The 19704-nt window shown below is 38.7% G+C and overlaps 1 long non-coding RNA gene and 1 other non-coding gene across 2 annotated transcripts in view; both read right to left on the bottom strand.

The window, feature by feature from the left end:
- LOC112914874 (uncharacterized) overlaps window positions 1–19704 on the bottom strand; it is a 158018-nt gene that overhangs the window by 78646 nt on the left and 59668 nt on the right. The gene's annotated exons all lie outside the window — the stretch shown is intronic.
- Window positions 5815–5921, bottom strand: LOC112915087 (U6 spliceosomal RNA). Its single transcript, XR_003233986.2, has one exon. It is a non-coding gene; the product is annotated as a U6 spliceosomal RNA (small nuclear RNA).

Raw genomic sequence — 19704 nt, 5'->3', positions numbered from 1 at the left:
GATTTCACTTGGCAGGAAGACCATAGTGCTATGGACATCATTTCATTTTTTTAAAATTTATTTATTCATGAGAGACACATAGAGAGAGAGGCAGAGACACAGGCAGAGGGAGAAGAAGGCTCCATGGGGGGAGCCCAATGTGGGACTCGATCCTGGATCCCATGATCACCCCCTGATCCGAAGGTCGATGCTCAACCGCTGAGCCACCCAGGCGTCCCTGGACATCATTTCAATATCACAACTTCAGGTTCTAAATTAAAGGCATTTCTATATTCCATACATTTCATTTACTTAGAAAAATTAATATTACATTGCTGTTCTCTGATGGTAGTAACATGCAATACTCATATTCTCTAAAATTTTCTTTGTATAAAAAGCCAAAGAAACATTCTCATTCATGAAGAACAGTTATTGGTGCTAGCATTTCTAGAAAGCCTACTCTCTTGCCCTTTCTCCTGTGGGTTCCAATACAGATCAAGTTTGCTTTACCTTTTTTTTCAAATAATGGGGATCAACTTAAACTATGAAATGCATGTAGAACTCTCTGGTATTGGCTGCATTAGAGCAATAGTAAAGATCCCTAATATGGTCTCACTCTATCCCAGAATTTAGACCCTGGAGCCTACCTTGGAAAAGGCGAAATCCATAAAACTATCTTACCCAAACACTTGCATGAAGCATCATGGACTATAACATCCCCCGTGGAATGCCAGAAAGAGGATGTGCATAGTTACTTTACCCAACGCATAACATGAGCCAGTGAATGACCTCCTGCCCCAATCAACATGTCCTTCTCCTTCATGTGGAAAAAACAGTGAGGGGTACAGAGAAAATTAGCACATTTTCCTTTCAATTCTGTCTTCCTTCCAGGGTTTGGGTGCAGTCCCTCTCAAGAAAATGAAAGAAAAGATGACTAAGTTGTCCCCCAGAAACTAATTTTATGGAAATGTATTATAATGATTGCATATTACTCATGCTTTTTTTTTTTTTAAAGAAAACCTATTGTTTTGCCATTATAACTTTCCAAAATTAATAGATTACACAAGATTATTTGGCCAATATCTCTCTTCTCCAATAAAAGTCACTAACAGTTATGATAAAATCAGCCATCTGTTCTATTGACTTGATAGAAAGTCATCATAGGATGTGCAAATTTTATCAATTATATCACCTCATGTGTTTTTGAATATTTGTCTAACAAGAAACTTGATTAATGGCAGCTGAGATGATCCTGAGGGATACTGGCCCATGTCATCATTGGAGGAAGCTCTCTTAGATTATTTCATGCATGCATTCACCCACCACATGACAGGTGGTGTTCAAAGCACTAGAGCAATAGGCAAGTCTCTGTTCTCATAGACTTTCATTCTGGAAGATGCTTATAGTCAATAAGTAAAAGAAATTCATAAGTGAGATAGTTTTAGGGAGTGATAGGTATAATGGAAGATACTGAAGCTACTTGATATGATAGTTACTGGAGATCCCCAACGAGAGAGGGGATGGGGAGGATGTTGGATTAAGTGGTCAAGAAAAGCTCTCCAAGGAGAAACCGTCTAGTCTGAGACCTATATTAGAAGGATGCATACAGAGTGAGTATGTTAAAGATCATAAGACACAAAGTCTTGGGGTGCCTGGATGGCTCAGTTGGTTAAGTGTCTGACTCTTGATCTCAACTCAGGTCTTGATCTCAGGGTCGGGAGTTCAAGCCCCACACTGAGCTCCATACTGGGCGCAGAGCCTACTTTAAAAAAAAAAAAAAGTCACGAAGTCCTAAAAATAAGAAGCTACTGTTTCAGCTTTTATAGAATCCAGCCTATTCCATTCTAAGAAAATTTTGCTCTATATGATGTTACCATACAGTTCAACAGCTTACTCCTTTGTAAATAACACATGGCAAGCCAGTGGGAAATGGCATATAACTAATGATGAATCCTGTGGTGTTGATCCATGATAAGGGATGAATGAATGAATCCATACCCAGTGCCTACTAAATGCGAGGCATTGATAATTGTTCTTTTATATTCTGCTCACTTTGAGCAAATACATCTTTGTTCATGTAGTGAATTCATATCAAGTTCCTCTATGTGCCAGGTACCATATTAGCATTAGAGTCAAAAATTAACCTGACACAGTACTCCCTGCAGTATACTTCTGCTCAGCGGAGGGCAGTTGACAATTCAACAGGCAATCGTGATTTGGCGTCATCAGTGCCATCAAATGAGTAAAACTGAAGTACCAGAGGTGCACATGAAGTTGCTTTTAGGCTCCTTGAGGATAGGGGTCAAGAAAAGCTTCCTAAGATGAAGTAACATTTAAACAAGACGTTAGGGATATGTAGGGAATAGCTAGGCCATTGGGCCAAAAGTAGCTTAGGGAAGAAAATAATTACAAGTCCTTCTCCATGTCTGGAGCCATTGAAGGAAATGGTCAAGAGATAAGATTGCAAAATCAGCAGTGGAAAATCACACAGAACCCTGTCTGCTGAGCTAAGAAATTTGGATTTTTATGTGGCGGCAACAGGGAACCACTAAAGAGCTTTAAGTGGGGGGAATGACATGACAGATTTGTGAGTTTTTTAAAAATCTCTCTAGCTTCAGTCTGGTGATTCCAAGGTGGGGGGGGGGGGGAAGGAGGCTGAACACAAAGTGAACATAATCCATTCAAATAGTTTGCTATAAAAATTTGAAAACCCCAACTGAGCTGGATTTCCATCCAAATCTCACAGTGCACCACTTTAAACCTTACTTATGAACTTCACTCACATTTTTAATACTCAGGTGATGAATTTAATCACAGAAGGTTGCATTGTATTATTTACTTCATGTATTTTGAAATGTGAGTTTTTCACTGAGTCAGCATGGCCATATCGCTTAGCTCAGGAAAACATGTCAATCCTTATGCCCCTCAAAACTGCCATTAACACACATGGCATCAAATTTTTCTAGGTGATGTGAAATTAAATCATGACTCTTTGCAATGTATTCTAATCAGCTACTCCATTAACTGTTTTCAAATGGTAATCAACTAGGCTCCAAATGAACAGTTATATATTCAGCTTGCTCCATGAATTCTATGAATGCATAAACCGTAACAAGTTGTAATTATATTACTTTCAGAAGTCATTTACAGCAATTGAACAAACTAAGAAAAATTCCAAGATTCTTGTGTGACAGCGCAATTAAACAATATGAACTGCAAGACTCCACTTCATATTCTAAAATTTAGTTAAGATGTATTTTCTGAGAAAAGATCGTTTTGGAATACAGACATTGTTCAGGTTAAGGCTTTATAACTTTAAATTATGGACCACCAAGCAAAATTATCAGAAAATTTTTGTTACGTGCCTTATTAAATACATTTCTCTAACAGGGAGAAATCATCTCTTTCAATACAGAGGTAGGTGTTAATCTCTGTAGCAAGAAGACTACTTGGGAAAAGCTAATTCTTACTTTTATAGTACCTACTATGTGCCAGGTGCTGAGCTAGGGACGCTATGTTTTTGACCTATGTCATCTGTTTCATACTGAATACTTGATAGAAGAACCCAACTTCCTCTAGTCAGAATCCCTCAATTTCAAGTAGTAGTTATAAGAGACTAGTAGCATTTCAATTACCTATTGCTACATAACATACCACATCCAAACCTTAGGAGTTTAAAATAACAACCACTATTTATTATCCTTCATGATTCTGTGGATTGATCAAAAAGTTCTGCTCTGTGGTGATGGCTTGGGCATTGGGTTAGTTGGAAGGTTTTTATAGGGACCTTGTTCCCATGGCAAGGAGTTGGTGTTGGCAGCCAGCTGAGAGCTCAGTTGGGAGTGTTGGCCAGACGCTTTGGTTCTTCCCTATGGAGGCCTCTCTACATGGTTGCTTGGACTTCCTCATAGCATTGGAATTGTGTCCCAAGAAGAAACATTCTAAGAGTGAGCATTCTAAGAGTATAAACCTGGCATGCAAACACTTATTGTGGTAGGTAAAAAAATGGCCCCCACAAAGATAGCCATGCTCTAATCCCTGAAACCTGTGAATATGTTATCTTCACACAAAAGAGACTGCAGATGTGATTAAGGTAGAGATGGGAAGATTAGCCTGGATTATCTGGGAGGGACCAATGTAATCAGAAGAGTCCTTGTAAGAGGGAGGCAGGAATAAGACTGATTTGAAGATGTTATACAGGTGGCTTTGAAAATGCAGGAAGGGGCCACAAACCATGCATATTCACAGGTTCTACGGATTAGGGCACAGACATTTCCGAGGTTCATTATTCTGCTTATCATATTTCTCCAAAACTGAAATCTTTGTGACAAGGAGAGGTGAGAAGTACAGCATTAGTCTACTCTGTGCCCTGTCTAGGAATAAACCCTCAAAGGAGCAATTAGCACAGATAAATGCATCATCATTCTGCTGCTCACTAGCTCCAACAGCATTCTGAGGAGACAATTTATTTGAGATGTTACTCCTCCAAAATTAGTCACAGTTGGGTATTTCATAACCGGCTCTGCTTCATCATTAAAGGGCAAGTCTCCAACGAGCAGCAATGCTGTTTTTATAATAACTCCATAAACTGCCTTGACAACGAAGAACAAAACCTGAAAATCAAGTATTCAAAATGAACACATGACATCATTTAATGGACTGTGTACCCACAGCAGTGGATACATCCCTCTTCACTCTGCAAACATTTTGCACTTTTGTTTCTGCTCTGGATCTACTAGTGGCTTTTTCATTGTCAAACGCAATGTAATTAGGGCTTCTGTGGTGAACTGTGATTACCCTCTGTTTTAAAACACGTGTCTCCTACCTATAGATGCACAGAGACTAAGATGAATAGGTAGGCGGAGACAGCTATGCTTTTTAAGAAATCCAAACGCCTTACTGATACATTTTAAAATATTAATTTTTAAAATATTGTATTGGACTCGGTTGGGGTGCCTGGTTGGCTGTCTGTAGGGCATGTGACTCGACCTCAGGGTCATGAACTCAAGCCCCACGATGGGCGTGGAGCCTACTTAAAAAAACAAAATAAAACAAAATGCTATTTAAAAATGTATTGGACATGCTTGACAAAACAAAGCTGTAAAGAAAACAAAGCTTAAGAATTAAGCTAAGGAATACTGAGATATCCCAAGTGAGGAAAATTTTATCCCAACATCTTTGTTAATTGTCATTCAAGTAGGAGAAAAATAGATAAATGAGTTGGTGTAAAGACGTTTTATATTCACTGAAATCTTTTTATGATGCAAGTTTAAATTCTGTTCCCGAAAGGAAAATTTCGGAGTGCTGCCCATACCACCACCAACGATGGAGAGAGCCTGGGGAATATTGGAACCGCCTGGGAAGAATTAAGTTTGGAAGCTTTTAGTGAACTTCATAACAGTGAGGTGGAAGGGAGCCTCCTTCTGGTCAACTACGTAGAAGAGCATGTCGGTTTTTACTGAAAGTTCTCTGCCTATGTTACAGCTGAAATTGCAACAAGCTTCTCTTACTAAAAAAGATTCTGCAGTATTAATACAGGAAGAGGAAAGAAAATAATCACCCCGAACTACCTCAGCAGAAATGTGCCCAAACATACATGCACTTCAAAGTAAGGGAAGTTCCACAGTGTTTCAACTGCTAAATAATCATTTTACACAATCGTCAAATTCCAAAGAAAACATAGCCTACACATTAAATACGTTCTCAAATTATCAGTAGGCTTAGGAACAAATTCTATAAGCTAAATAATTTGTAACTGAATTTTCAAATGACCTTTTCTTTATTAAAATATGCATTAATTTAACGTAGTCTAGATGTAGATTTCTAACTTTTTTTAGAAATAAGGGATGCTTCACAAATTTGTGTGTCATCCTTGTGCAAGGGCCATGCTCATCTTTAACGTATTATTTCAATTTTAGTATATGTGCTGCTGAAGCAAGCACTAGACTTTAATATTTATTATAATAAATGTACTATAGGAGCATAAATCCTGATTCATATATTTTAATTTACAAATCCATCAGTTTGATTAATGGAGCCATTTTTCTCTCCAATCATGTTAAATTACATCCATAGCCAGAACCCTGAAGTAAATTATGAGCTCATTCAGGAAACATCCTGCCAAGAGAGTATTTGGCACACAGTAGGCAGTCAATAAATATCGAAAACGATAAACATTTATTCTATCAAAGCATACATAGCAGTATAGATTTTCAACCGCGTGTAAACTCTTCAATTGAAATGTTAACAACAGCCCAGTCGGTCCCTCATCCAACACACCTGAGAGTTGCTTTCCCTTCCATTAATTGAAATGCATTCAGGAGAGAGACGTTAATTAATATTAATCAAGCCTACCAGGAAAGTAAGGTGGTGCTATTGCCAATGTACTCTTGAGACCATATAATCATGATTTTAGAGTCACTGCATTCTTTGTTCCTTCAGTCTATGCTGATATTTAATTGCATGTGATAATGTAGAAATAATCACTGATCGAGAAAAATCAGGTTCTACCTGAGGCCTACCTGGGTGAAGTCCAAGTCATTGTGAGACCTTATGTCCAATTTACCCCGGGTTCTGGTTTACCAGGTAATGACCCACCATGCTGCCATGCATGCCTGGCCTGTGTTAGTAGAGCCAGGCACAAGAGCCCTAACCCGTGTCCAGGAAGCAGAGGGAAGTCTTTGATTTCACTGGGAGGCCACAGGGCTATTGCTTGCATCCCCTTCTGGACCCATAAAGTTCCTATTTGTTGCAAGAGCATTTATTTGGAAAATTAAGGGACAAAGGGCTTGTTTGCTTTAAGAAAAGCAAAGAACAATCTCAATAATTTATGAGAAGTTTTATTTGATTACTGGGTCAGTGGTTTAATTTTGCATATGTTCTCATGAATGTAACCACTGTGTTTTATGTGAGGATCGTCTTGTAAACTACATGCACTGGCAGAGGAAAATCAGTTTGCAGCACCCAAGACAGTAGGGAAATTGGCAGCCATGGAAAACACCTGTAACGCTTTCCTCCCCAGCTTCACAGCTAACCACCAGCAGAGGAACACCCTTGCTCAAACACTCTCCTCGGCAGTGCTTAGCTCTTCTGTCAACCAATTACCTTCTGGCTAAATTTTGATGTGAAATAATGACAGCATTTACCCTAGTGCTATTTTGTTCAAAATATTACCTAATTTAGTAATCTGTTTCTCATGTCTCATGTGCTCCTATCAATGGCAAGTTAATTAACAACAGAGAAATTCTGTGGGGTGTGTGTGTTCGCATGTGTGCTCACACATGCATAGGTTGACTTGCTTTGTTTCAGGTGGCTGAGACCTACACTCTAAAGTGTACTTATAGGAACTTAGAGCCTTGTATATTTACCTCATTCCTATCAGGGATGGGAAATCCAACAGTGCGGACAATTCCCTCCTGAAGTTGCCATTATAATGCAAGTGGGTGCTGTCAATAAACTCCAGACAGCCTTTTTGGTTTTTGTAAGCAATCTTGGACCCTGTGGTTATCAAAGGGTTATGATAGCCCTTCATGGCTGCAGCTACTGTGTGTGATAAGAACCCACCAGATGACATGGTACTGGGCATATTCCCTTTAATCTCCTTCTCATATTGCTGAAACTATGCAAGACATATATTTTATCCCTATTTTATAGATCAGGAAAGTGAACTTCAGAGAAGTTTAAAGTGGAAAAGATGATATGTGAACCTAAATTAGCCTGACTCCAAGGTTATGCTTTTTCCACTATATGCACAGCCACTGACTTTATATACTTCTAGGATTATAGCCAGCCACCCAACCTTATTTTCTAAGCCCTGCTTTTCTGAGCAGTTAATACTCTTGAGAGACAAATGCTCTACATATAGCTTTCCAGCTAGAAGTAGACACAGTCATTTACTCACTCTGCTGAGCTAAGGCCCAGAGAGTATCCCTCCAACCACCTGAGATATCGAGAGGGTAGGAACAAGGTTTATGGAACACAATACAAATAAAGCTTCTCTCAGCCACTCCTAAGAAAAATCTGATGTGCATCATTCACTCATTCATTCAACAATTATTTCCTGAGGGACTCTTTGCCAGGCACTGTTTTATGTGCTGGACTTAAAATAATGAGTAAGAGATAGTGTTCACTCTCAAAGCACTGGAAGTATTAGGGAGACAGTCTCGCAAAAGAGCAATTTCTATGTAGAGTGATTAAAAACTACATTGGAACAAGCATGAGATTAGTAGACACAAAGCAAGGGTGACCACTTGCTATGGAGTGTTTACAACAACTTCCAGGAGAAAAATAGCATCCCAGCAGACTTTTAAAGAACAAACAATTGGTAAGCCTGGCCATTGAAGTGAGACAGTTTTCTAGGCAGAAAGGACAGGATACACACAGACCTAAAAGTGAGAGGGAACCTGCATGTTCCAAATCCTGCAAGGTCTCCTGTGTTGCTGGAGGGAGTAAGTGTAGAAAATAATGACACTGGACAGTTAAAACAGATCATGAAGGTTCTGGTGAGAAATGTTAGGACTCCATCCTAGAAGGAACATATTCCCGGACCAAAAACTTATGATTTACATCTCTTAGCCATCCTATTAGAGTCTAAGAGACCTAGGACATTGCTCACCTAACCCAACTTAGGAGCAAAACACTATTCTTATAAGATTTTTCCCTTTGCGTTCCTCACTCAGCCCTAAGGAGTAATTGTGTTGTTTTTTTTTTCCTTGGCAGTGACGTGATTTTCCAGCAGTCTCACGAATACTCATGAGAGAACCGGGAGGGAACAAAACAGGGGAGGGTTGGTGCCAAAGAGGGTGTCATTCATTTGTTCAGTCATTCATTTAACCCAGGCAATGCAGCAATAACCATTTAAAGCAGGAATTGGCAATCTATCACCTGTTAAGTATGTCCTATCACCTATTTTTGTAAATAAAGTTTTATTGGAACACACCTATATGTGTTCATTTATGCACTGTTTGTGACTACTTTCACGCTAAAAGAGTGGAGGTGGTTTGTTGTAACAGAGACAATATAGACCACAAAACTGAAAATATTTACTATCTGGTCCTTTACAGCAAAAGTCTGCTAAGCCCTGCTTAGTTGATTTAAATTCCAACTCTGCCATTTGGGCTCTGAATCTCAGTTTCCCCTTCTCTGAAGCAGAGATGATAATAATTATGTTGTCTAATAGATTTTCTGTGAAGATTAGATCATTTTATGTGCAAAGTTCCCAGCATAAAGTAAGCACTGAATAAACATTAGTTGTTGGTGGTACTTATTCCTTCACCAATATTGCAGGTATGGCTGGGAAACTGGACGAGGACTACACTGGACATTGCATCCAGTCTCCCTGGCTGCTGAGACGTTTTAATGCCTGTTGGGTAGGCACATGGAGAGTAGAGTATCCAGGTGTGGATTACGCAGGAAGAGTTAAGGCTGGGTATAGACATTTGGGAGTTAGTAACATATGATATATTTAAAGCCACAGACCTGGATGGAATCACTGGAAAAAGCATATGTGGAAAGTAGAGGAGGGCCAGACACCAAATCCAGTTGAGGTTTGTGAACATAAATTTAAAGTTAGCCTAGAAAGCACTGTTGCATTTTTTTCCCCAGCTACATTCAGTTGTACTGATCCAATGATGGAATAGGAACAAAGTTGAATTTACTCAAGGCTGGATTTCTCCCAGATCAAAACAGTAGGAGGAGTAAGGCAAAGGAGCTGAATATGTATACATGGAAATTATTTAACAATAGACCGAGAAATTTTAACCAGGTAAAGGTAAAGATGGATGTTGGCCAGTGAGATAACAGTAAAGTCAGTGGACTGGGGTTCCTAATGGCATCCAAGAATTACTGGAGTAGATTACTCTCACTTAGTTACACTGGAGTAAGTGAACTGGAGAGGTAGGAAGAGACCGTCAAAGAATAAACAAAAATAGTGATGGTGAGAAATTTAGTAAACTAATGGCTAAAATCCATAATGCGTGGGGGCGGGGGGGAGTGATGCGGAGGAGAGTAGATTGCTTTAAAAGGTGTGTGTGTGTGTAGGGGGGGAGATGGCAAAGTATATAACCTAATTCCATGTGCTTCAAAGACCAGAGGGATTAAAGAGGAAATGGAAGTAATGGTATAAATCCAGCCTTAAAGCAAAACTTGGGCACCTACCCCAAATAACTTCAGTCACAGATAATCAAATAAGAGCGAAATGCTTACATAGTAGAGGCTACATGTAAATAATGTAAAGAGAGGTCATTACTAAGGTAACATTAGCCGCTGTAAGAAATAGATACAACCCAAATGCTCAGGGGCTTAACTTGATAGAAGTTTACTTCCTGCTCAATAAACTCAATAGAAATGATCCCTTGGAAGAGGAAGGGCTCTTTTCCATGTAGTTATTCAAATACTCAAGTGGATAGAGACTCTTCCATCCTCAACACATGGTTTCTACAAACTGAAGGTTGCTGGAAGGGAGGGGGTAGGCGGATGCGGCAACTGGGTGATGGACATTAAGGAGAGCGCGTGATGTAATGAACACTGGGTATTATATAAGACTGATAGGGGATCTCTGGATGGCTCAGCAGTTTGGCACCTGCCTTGGGCTCAGGGTATGATCCTGGGGCCCTGGGATCAAAGTCCTGCACTGGGCTCCTTGCATGGAGCCTGCTTCTCCCTCTGCCTGTGTCTCTGCCTCTCTGTCTCTCTGTGTCTCTCATGAATAAATGAATAAAATCTTAAAAAAAAAAAAAAAAAGACTGAGAATCACTGACCTCTACCTCTGAAATGAATAATACGTTATATGTTAATTAATTGAATTTTTAAAAATGTAGTTTTTAAGGCTGCCATGGTTATGACATCAAGACAGTAAAAGAGAGGGAGATGAAAAAAAAAAGAGAGAGAGAGAGAGAGGGAGATGAGCACTGCATTATGGCTCAGGCCTGGAAGTGATTGACATCATTTTCTATCATTTAGTAATGTGGCTGGAAAAGGAGTCTATATTTTGTGCCCAGAAATAAAAGGAAATAAATTTGGTGACTTGCAGTAGAAGTCTAGGGAACAGTTTAATCAGGAAACTTTTGTGGAACTTTATCAGAAAAAAACAATAAATCATGGTATATTAAAAAATATCATGGACTCAGAAGTATTTGAGAAGTATTTGGCACTTGGGTGGTTCAGTCCAACTCTTGGCTTCGGCTCAGGTCATGATCTCAGGGTGGTGAGACTGAGCTCTGTGTGGGCCTCCATGTTCAGCATGGTGTCTGCTTAAGAGATTCTCTCTCCCCCTCTGCCCCTCCTGCCATCCATTCTCTCTCTCTCTCTCTCTCAAATAAGTAAATAAATAAAATATTCTTGAAATTTAGCTTTATCATATATATGAACTTGAGCAAGTCACGGAAACTTATTAATCCTTATTTATAAAATCGTGATAAATAGTTTTCTTGCCTTAAAAGGTACTCAAAAATATCAAAATAAGATATCATGTATTAATAATGTCCTATAAATTCTGAAGCACTGCGTAAATGTGAGTTATTATTACTACTACTGTGAACATAAACTGTTATCTGCCCCATTCTTGTTCCTTTAAGTTAACTATATATTCCTGTGCAAACTTGCATTATAATTTTGTAAAAAGCTGCTTCAAATACCCACATTTCTTATCCAAAATCCTCATACGTGCATTTCGCTTGTCCCCCTCAGTTCTGACTCTTGGCAAACCCAACCTTCCACTTCTCGACTTTGGTATTACACTTAATTTTCATTTTCTGCCTATCTCCTAGTATCGAGACTCAAGTTCTAAGTTTCCATCTTGTTTTGCCCTGTGACACATCTACAGGGAAAAATCTATACCTGTTAACTCCTCTGCCTTCACAGAGAGTGACCTCGGTGCTCTGCTCCATTTTCTGTCGATGGCCACTGTGCTTCTGAAAGACTCTTCCATAGTCTTTGTCCTGCACAACCCTATAGGCCACTGTTCATATAGTTGACCAAATTATTATAATGTTTTAGCAGATGGCAGCAGATATCTATCAAGACAATATCCCATCAGATAGAAGTTACTGTTTTGAAGAAAAGGCCCCTTTTCCTCATTCACCCTAAGGTACCACATGGACTTGTGGCTGATCCCTTATGTGAGGTCTAGTCCTGTCCAAATGTGAAGGAGAGTCATGTGACCTGTCCAGGACGAATAACCCAAAACTCAAGAAGACTGCACCTAAGGGATGCCTGGGTGACTCAGAGGTTGAGCATCTATCTGCCTTCTGCTCAGGGCATATATTGGTCCCAGAATCGAGTCGCACATCGGGCTCCCCGAGAGGAGCCTGCTTCTCTTTCTGCCTATGTCTCTGCCTCTCTCTCTGTGTCTCCATGAATAAATAAAATCTTAAAAAAGAAGAAGAAGACTGCACCTAAAAGGCTCAGAACTGTGTCAGAACCTTGTCTCTTAGGTAAAAAAAAATTACCAGTTCCTAATGATATAGAATTGTTGATTAAAAGAGCAATACAACAGTAAAACATGTGTTATCTATGTGCCTAAGTTCATTATTACACAAAGCAGTATGTAGATTTCCTATCTTGATGGGTTGGTTCTTTAAAAAAACAAACAAACAGAAAACCTTTGTTTCAAAGCCAAACCCAAATACTCCATTCCATCACAGTTAAAGTGAAAACAATGACCCCAAGTGTCCATGCTTTTAGACAACAATCTGCTTATCTTCTGGATCACAATTTACATTGATAAGTCTATATAACTAATGTCCAAAGATCCTCCCTAGTTGAAAACCACAGCTAAAGTCAGATATTTAAAAAAAAAAAAAAGTCAGATATAAATATACACAGTGAACAGCAGTCAAAACATAACTTTTTTTTTTTTTTTAAGATTTTATTTAGTTACTTGACAGAGAGAGAGAGAAAACACAAGCAGGGGGAGCAGCAGACAGAGGGAGAGAGAGAAGCAGGCCCCCCACTGAGCAGGGAGCTTCATGTGGGGCTTGATTCCCAGGACCCTGGGATCATGACCTGAGCCAAAGGCAGGTGCATAACCAATTGAGCTACCCAGGTTCCTCAAAACACCCATAACTTAAGAGGAATTGGCCCAAGGTAAATAAATAAGGAACATGCCTTGGCTTCTATCTATCTCAGTACATGTTAAGGAAATAATTCCTTTTCACACTACACTATGTTAATCAATTTACCTTATGTAGCCCCTTTCATCTCTGCCTATTCAATCACAATCATCTTTAAAGACACAGCTCGAAATCTACATTCTTAAGAAAACAAATAACTGTGTGACCCCATTTATATGAAGGATCTAAAGTACTCAAATTCACAGAGTCAGAAAGTAAAATGGTGGTTATCAGGAGATAGGAGGAAGGGGAGATGGGAATTGTTTAATAAGTATAGGAGATTCTGTTTTGCAGGACAAAACGGTCCTAGACACCTGTTACAAAGTAATGTGAATATACTTAACACTATTGACCATACACTAAAAAATGGTTAAGATAGTAAATTTTATGTTATTTTTTACCACAATTCCAGACTTTAACGTATGTTACAAAGCTGTAGCGATCAAAACTGTATGGTACTGGTACAAAAATGGACATCAATAGAACAGAATAGAAAACCCAGAAATGAGCCCACAACTTTATGGTCAATGAATCCTACTCAATGGGAAAAAGACAGTTTCTTTAACAAATGGTATTAGGAAAACTAGATAGTTACATGCAAAAGAATTAAACTGGACCACTTTCTCATATCAAACACAAAAATAAATTCAAAATAGATTAAAGATTTAACTGTGAGACCTGAAACCATAAAAATCCTAGAAGAGAACACAGACCTTTCTGACATCAGCCATAGCAATTTCTTTCTATATATGTCTCCTGAGGCAAGGGAAACAAAAGCAAAAGTAAACTATTGGGATTTCATCAAAATAAAAAGCTTTTGCACAGCAAAGGAAACCATCAACAAATTAAAAAGCGACCTATGAAATTTGAGAAGACATTTGTAAATGGCATATTTGATAAAGTGTTAGTATCCAGAATATATAAAGAACTTATAAAACCCCCAAAATGAATAATCCAATTAAAAAATGGGTAGAGACATGAATAGACATTTTTCCAAAGAAGATGTATATAGATGGCCAATAGACACATAAAAAGATGCCCAACACCATTGATCATCAGGAAAATGCAAATCAAAAAACTACAATGAGATCACTTCATGTCTGTCGGAGTGGCTAAAATCAAAAACACAAAAAATAGCAAGTGTTGGCAAGCATGTGGAGAAAGGGGAACACTTCTGAACTGCTGGTAGGAATAAAAACTAGTGCAGCCACTCTGGAAAACAATATGGAGATTCCTCGAAAAAAGTTAAAAATAGAACAACCCTATAACTCAGCAATTGCACTACTAGGTATTTACCCAAAGAATACAAGAATACTAATTCAAAAGGATCCATGTATCCTGATGTTTATAGCAGCACTATCTACAAGAGCCAAATTATGGAAACAGCCCAAGTGTCCATTGACTGATGAATGAATAAAGAAGATTTGGGGTACACACACACACACACACACACACACACACACACACATGCACGCTTACATACATACATACATACAACAGAATATTAGCCACAAAAAATAATGAAATTTTGTCATTTGCAATGATATGGATGGAGCCTGAGAGTACTATGCTATGCAAAATAAGTCAGTGAGAGAAAGACAAATATAATATGATTTTACTCTATGTGGAATTTAAGAAACAAAACAAATGAACATGGGGGAGGAAATAGAGGCAAACCATAAAAAAGAATCTTACCTATGAAGAACAAACTGAGGGTTGCTGGAGGGGAGGTAGATGGGGAGATGGGCTAAGTGGGTAAAGGGGATTGAGGAGGACACTGGTTGTGATGAGCACTGGGTGTTGTTCTGTAAGTGATGAATCACTGAATTCTGTACCTGAAACTAATATTACACTGTATGTCAACTAATTGGAACTTAAGTAAAAACTTTTTAAAAAAAGAAAAATAAAATTTTAAAATTCTTCATTCTTCTGAAATCCTTTGCTAGCCATCCTGCCTGAGATGATCCTGTCCTCTTCTCCCAAATTATCATCTGTCCTGTTACTTCTTGTTTAGTTGTGTGTCTACTTGCAACAACTACTTTCATCTGAAACTGTTAACTTGGTATTTTTAATATAACAAGTTTTTATATATGTGAACTTTTATGAGAAAATGATAATGAAATTATTTTAAAATCAGTGTCTGCATCTTCTGTTATATCCTCTCTGTGCCCAATAAGCACCTACCATTTTAACTAGTTGAGTCATAGCAGGACCCGTAAGATTTGGAGAGCCAAGGCTGAAATCCGATTTCAACGTAAAGGATAGTGCGAGAAACAAATAATAGTAAAAATCATCAGAAAAGACATTACTAGCAGTCAAGGACAATAAGCAGATGGTGGCCACTTTCATTTGCTCATCCTTTTATTCAATAAAAGATTACAGAGTTCCTATGTGGAAGATACATCCTCGTTCTATAGGAATAGGATACAGGATGATAAGAATCTCTGCCCTTAGGAATGTCTAATACTGTAGTTTCTGACTCTCTCCCAAAAAAAGCTGGAGCAAGAGTGGCCAGACATGTTGGTCCAGGATCTCAGGGTTAAAAGCCAGATATAGTAGAAACCCAAGGACAGAAACACATGCAAGGGAAACAAAGAGAAAAAGGAGAAGTTACGTTGGTTATCAGGTACAAGAATAGAGGACAAACGCCAATGTATGAGACAAAGACAAAGGTCAAGTAAATAGTAATGGAGCAAGAATTCATGACCAAGCCTAGACCAGGGTAAAAATTGGGTCTTTGGCCATTGTCAGAAACAGGATACCCAGATTTCTCTCTTACTGCATGCATTTCCAATTACAGTAGGTGGGTTCCCAAGAGTTAAAGGCCCCGGGTCAGGCAAAGTGGGCAAGTAGAATAAATCTACAAGCAATCAAATTAAAAATACTAAGTGCCACAGGCAGGTGCCAACTGTTATAAGATGCTGCAAGAGGCCATATAATAACATAGCAGTCAGCCCAACTCTTGATGTCAGAGTTCCTCAGTTCAAATCACAACTATGCCAGTTATTTGTTACGTAATGTTTGGCAAGATAAGGATATGTCTCAGTTTTCTCGTTTGTAAAATAGAAACAGTAACCATACCTGGTTTACAGGTGGTGTTGTAAGAATGAAATGAGTTAATTTATGTAAAAGGTTGAAGAGAGTGTCTAGGACATAGTAAGCGATATAAAAGTATTACCAATTCTGAGTTAAAAGCATGAATGATCACTTCCAGATGTAAGGTTTAGAAAAAACTTTGTATAGGAACTGGCATTTGAATTTACTAGTGAATGATTAGGTACAACTTGAATGCACAGGAAGGGAGCACAGGGGCAGGTCAAAGTGGCTCAAACTATATTTAGAGGAGAAAGAGAAAAAAGATGGTTGGAATATAGGGCATATATCAAAGAATAATAGGAGATAGAACTAGAAAGGTATTTACAGCCAGATAAGATGAATGCCAGGCCAAGCAGTCCAAACCTTATCCAGAACGCAAGGCAGAAGCACTGTGGGATTCTGAACAAGGGAGGGGTGCAATAAGAGATGAATTTGGAAGTCCTTTCCTGCACAGACCATGAAGGCACTAAAAGCTATGTGCCCAGGCAAGGAGTACAATTGCTCAGGAGAGGTATTAAGGGTCAGAGAAGAGTTGTACACAGAAGGCATCATTAAAGTCCTGCAAAATGTAGAGTTGTAAGCAAGTATCCAGGGAAGGGAAATAAATAAAATCTATAAAATGCATAATCTATTAACATACCAAGTACATGCAGTGTGCTCCTCTGTGACAACAGAGAATTGGAATCTCTGTTCATGACATTTTTTGCATCTATGTGGATTGCTCATCTCTATGCATGTTCCTTAAGAAAGAATTCAAATTCCTCCAAAATATTATCTCAGTCAGGATCCCCAATCTTATTTCTCTCCAGCCTCCAAAGCACATCCCATGCTACAGCCAAATGGTATGGCTATTCTCAACCAGTTATAAAAAAAAAAAAAAAAAAAAAAAAGACATTCTAAATCATAAAGCACCAGGAAAACTTCAGGATTTATCTATTGTTTTCTTATTTTTTTGTTTTCTTCATTTCAGGCCTTCGTTCACCCAGTTTTCTCCTCCTAGAAGAGTCCTTTTAGTCCTTTTATCTTCAACTACCAAATTCCTATTTAACCGTTGAGGCCCAGCTGAAACACTGCTTTCCTCATAAAGCCATCCTCGTGAGGAGCCATCTCTCCAGCAGGAAATGATCTCTCTCTTGTCCGTTCTCTCAGCACTGGATATATTACTCTCATATCACTAGGATTCAATGCAAAATGCAATAAATGCTATTTGTGAACATGTCATAACTATATCACTACTGATCGGTTTTCTTTTCTTTTTTTTTTTGAGAGTGTGTGGAGAGTGTGTGAGAGCAGAGGTGGGGAGGGGGAAAGAATCTGAAGCAGGCCTCATGCTGGGCATGGAGCCCAACGTGGGGCTCCCTCTCAAGACCCTGAGATCATGACCTGAGCTGAAATCAAGAGTCGGAGGCGTTACTGAGTCATCCAGACACACTCATTACCAATCAATTTTTAAAAATTGTAATTGTGGGCAGCCTGGGTGGCTCAGTGGTTTAGCGCTGCCTTCAGCCCAGGGAGGGATCCTGGAGACCCGGGATCGAGTCCCACATTGGGCTCCCTGCATGGAGCCTGCTTCTCCCTCTGCCTGTGTCTCTGCCTCTCTCTCTCTCTCTCTCTCTCTCTCTCTCTCTCTCTCTGTCTCTCATGAATAAATAAATAAAATCTTTAAAAAATTGTAATAGTGCTCGAGAGTTTACAAACACTTCTCATCTATGTATGTGAAGAATAAACCAATCCTATTAACCACTTATTATTTAAAAAAACAAGAAAATTTTTATTATTCTCATTCTTTCCTGCTGATGAAAGAACAAATGAATTACCCAAGGTCACACCACATCAAGGCTTGAGCCCAGATCCAGGGAATTTGATCCTGCATGTTCTCTCACCCGCAAAGTTCCTCCTATACTCTCCCTATGTGAACCCTTGATCTCCAAACCTCCCAGTGAAAAATTTGAAAATATGAAAAATTTCATATTTTGATGACTTTTCTCATTCTTATTTTCTTGAATCTTTACAGAAATCCAATGCTTCATTGCATCTTTATTTTAATCTTTATTGCTTTTTCTGGTTACAATAGTAACGCATGCTAACCATAAAAATTCAAATATTTCAGAAAAGCATTACACAGAAAGCAAAGAATCCTGCAATTACTCAGTTCATTGGCACTCCTGCTCTGCTAGCACCACGCCAATGAGTAGGATCTCCACTGTGGGCTACCCTCAAAGGCAGAGGTTCCAACACCTTTACCTTTTTAGTTCCCAGGTTATCATTACTCCACCTGCCATAGCAGACATTTCTGCTATCACCCACTCCATGCCTCCAGCCCATTTATGATAGAGCTTCAGGCAGCCTGACCACCTGATCAGAGGTGCAGTCAAAATGAAGCCTATTTGCCACCCTGGATACAGCAAACACGGAGGAATTGTATTGTCCATCTCCGAGGAGCAGACTGGATCCGGCCACACCGTACCCAACCACTACTAACTTAATATAGTTTTCTTAGTACAACGCTCAGCAATATAATAGATAATCTGTCCCACTTCCATCCAGGGAGGGAGCGAGGATAGAGGAATCCTCAGAATTTCACATGAATTTATAATATTCGATGACTTTCACTTAAGTATCTTGCTTTTCCCATCACTCACTTATAATAGATAGTTTTTCATTTTTCACTTGCTAGCTTCTGAGCTAGACCAAAAGGGACAATCTAGCAAAGGGGGAAGATGATTGAGTGGTACAGGCACTAATTCATGAAGTATAACATTTCTCTCTGCCAAATCCTTTCCCTTGTCAAATTTTTGCTGGAATCAATAGGTTATTTTTGGAATCGTTAAACATAGTACTGAATCAGGCAAATTATGCTATGAATAATATCACAAGAACTATTCAGAGAAAGAAAATAATAGATGATTAAGTGCCTACAAGCAGTCTTCCTAGGATAATGTTTTCTAATGAATTATATGACGTGTATATTTAGGGAACTATTTTTCTCTTGAGAGGAACGCTGCTTTATTTACTTGGGGAAAAAATCCGAATGATGCCCCCCACAAATAGTCAAATTCTTGGTTTTCAAATAAGTGTTTTCATTTAAATAACAAAGGTACAGGGAGAATAATATTCAATAATCTAATTTCATATTTTGAGGACTTTTCTCATTCTGATTTTCTTGAATCTTTACAGAAATCCAATGCTTCATTGCATCTTTATTTTAATCTTTATTGCTTTTTCTGGTTATAATAGTAACGCATGCTAACCATAAAAATTCAAGTATTTCAGAAAAGCATTACACAGAAAGCAAAGAATCCTGCAATTACTCAGAATTGCTACACTTCTACAGTCTCCAGCTATAGTTTCCACTTTTCTCAATCTGTTAACCCTCTCCTGACCTCTCGAGATCAGCCCAGTTCCTCCTTCTGTGTTACAGCCCTACCTTCTCCAGTTCACGTGCAAACATCCCTCATAATTTAAAAAATATCCTTGACCCTTCAGTATCTTCTAGCCTTACAATTGTCTCTCATTTCTT

The sequence above is a fragment of the Vulpes vulpes genome, chromosome 10 (assembly GCF_048418805.1).
Source record: "Vulpes vulpes isolate BD-2025 chromosome 10, VulVul3, whole genome shotgun sequence".
NCBI classification, from domain to species: Eukaryota; Metazoa; Chordata; class Mammalia; order Carnivora; family Canidae; genus Vulpes; species Vulpes vulpes.
The sequence above is the reverse complement of the archived record's forward strand: the minus strand, read 5'-3'. Positions and strand labels throughout refer to the sequence as shown.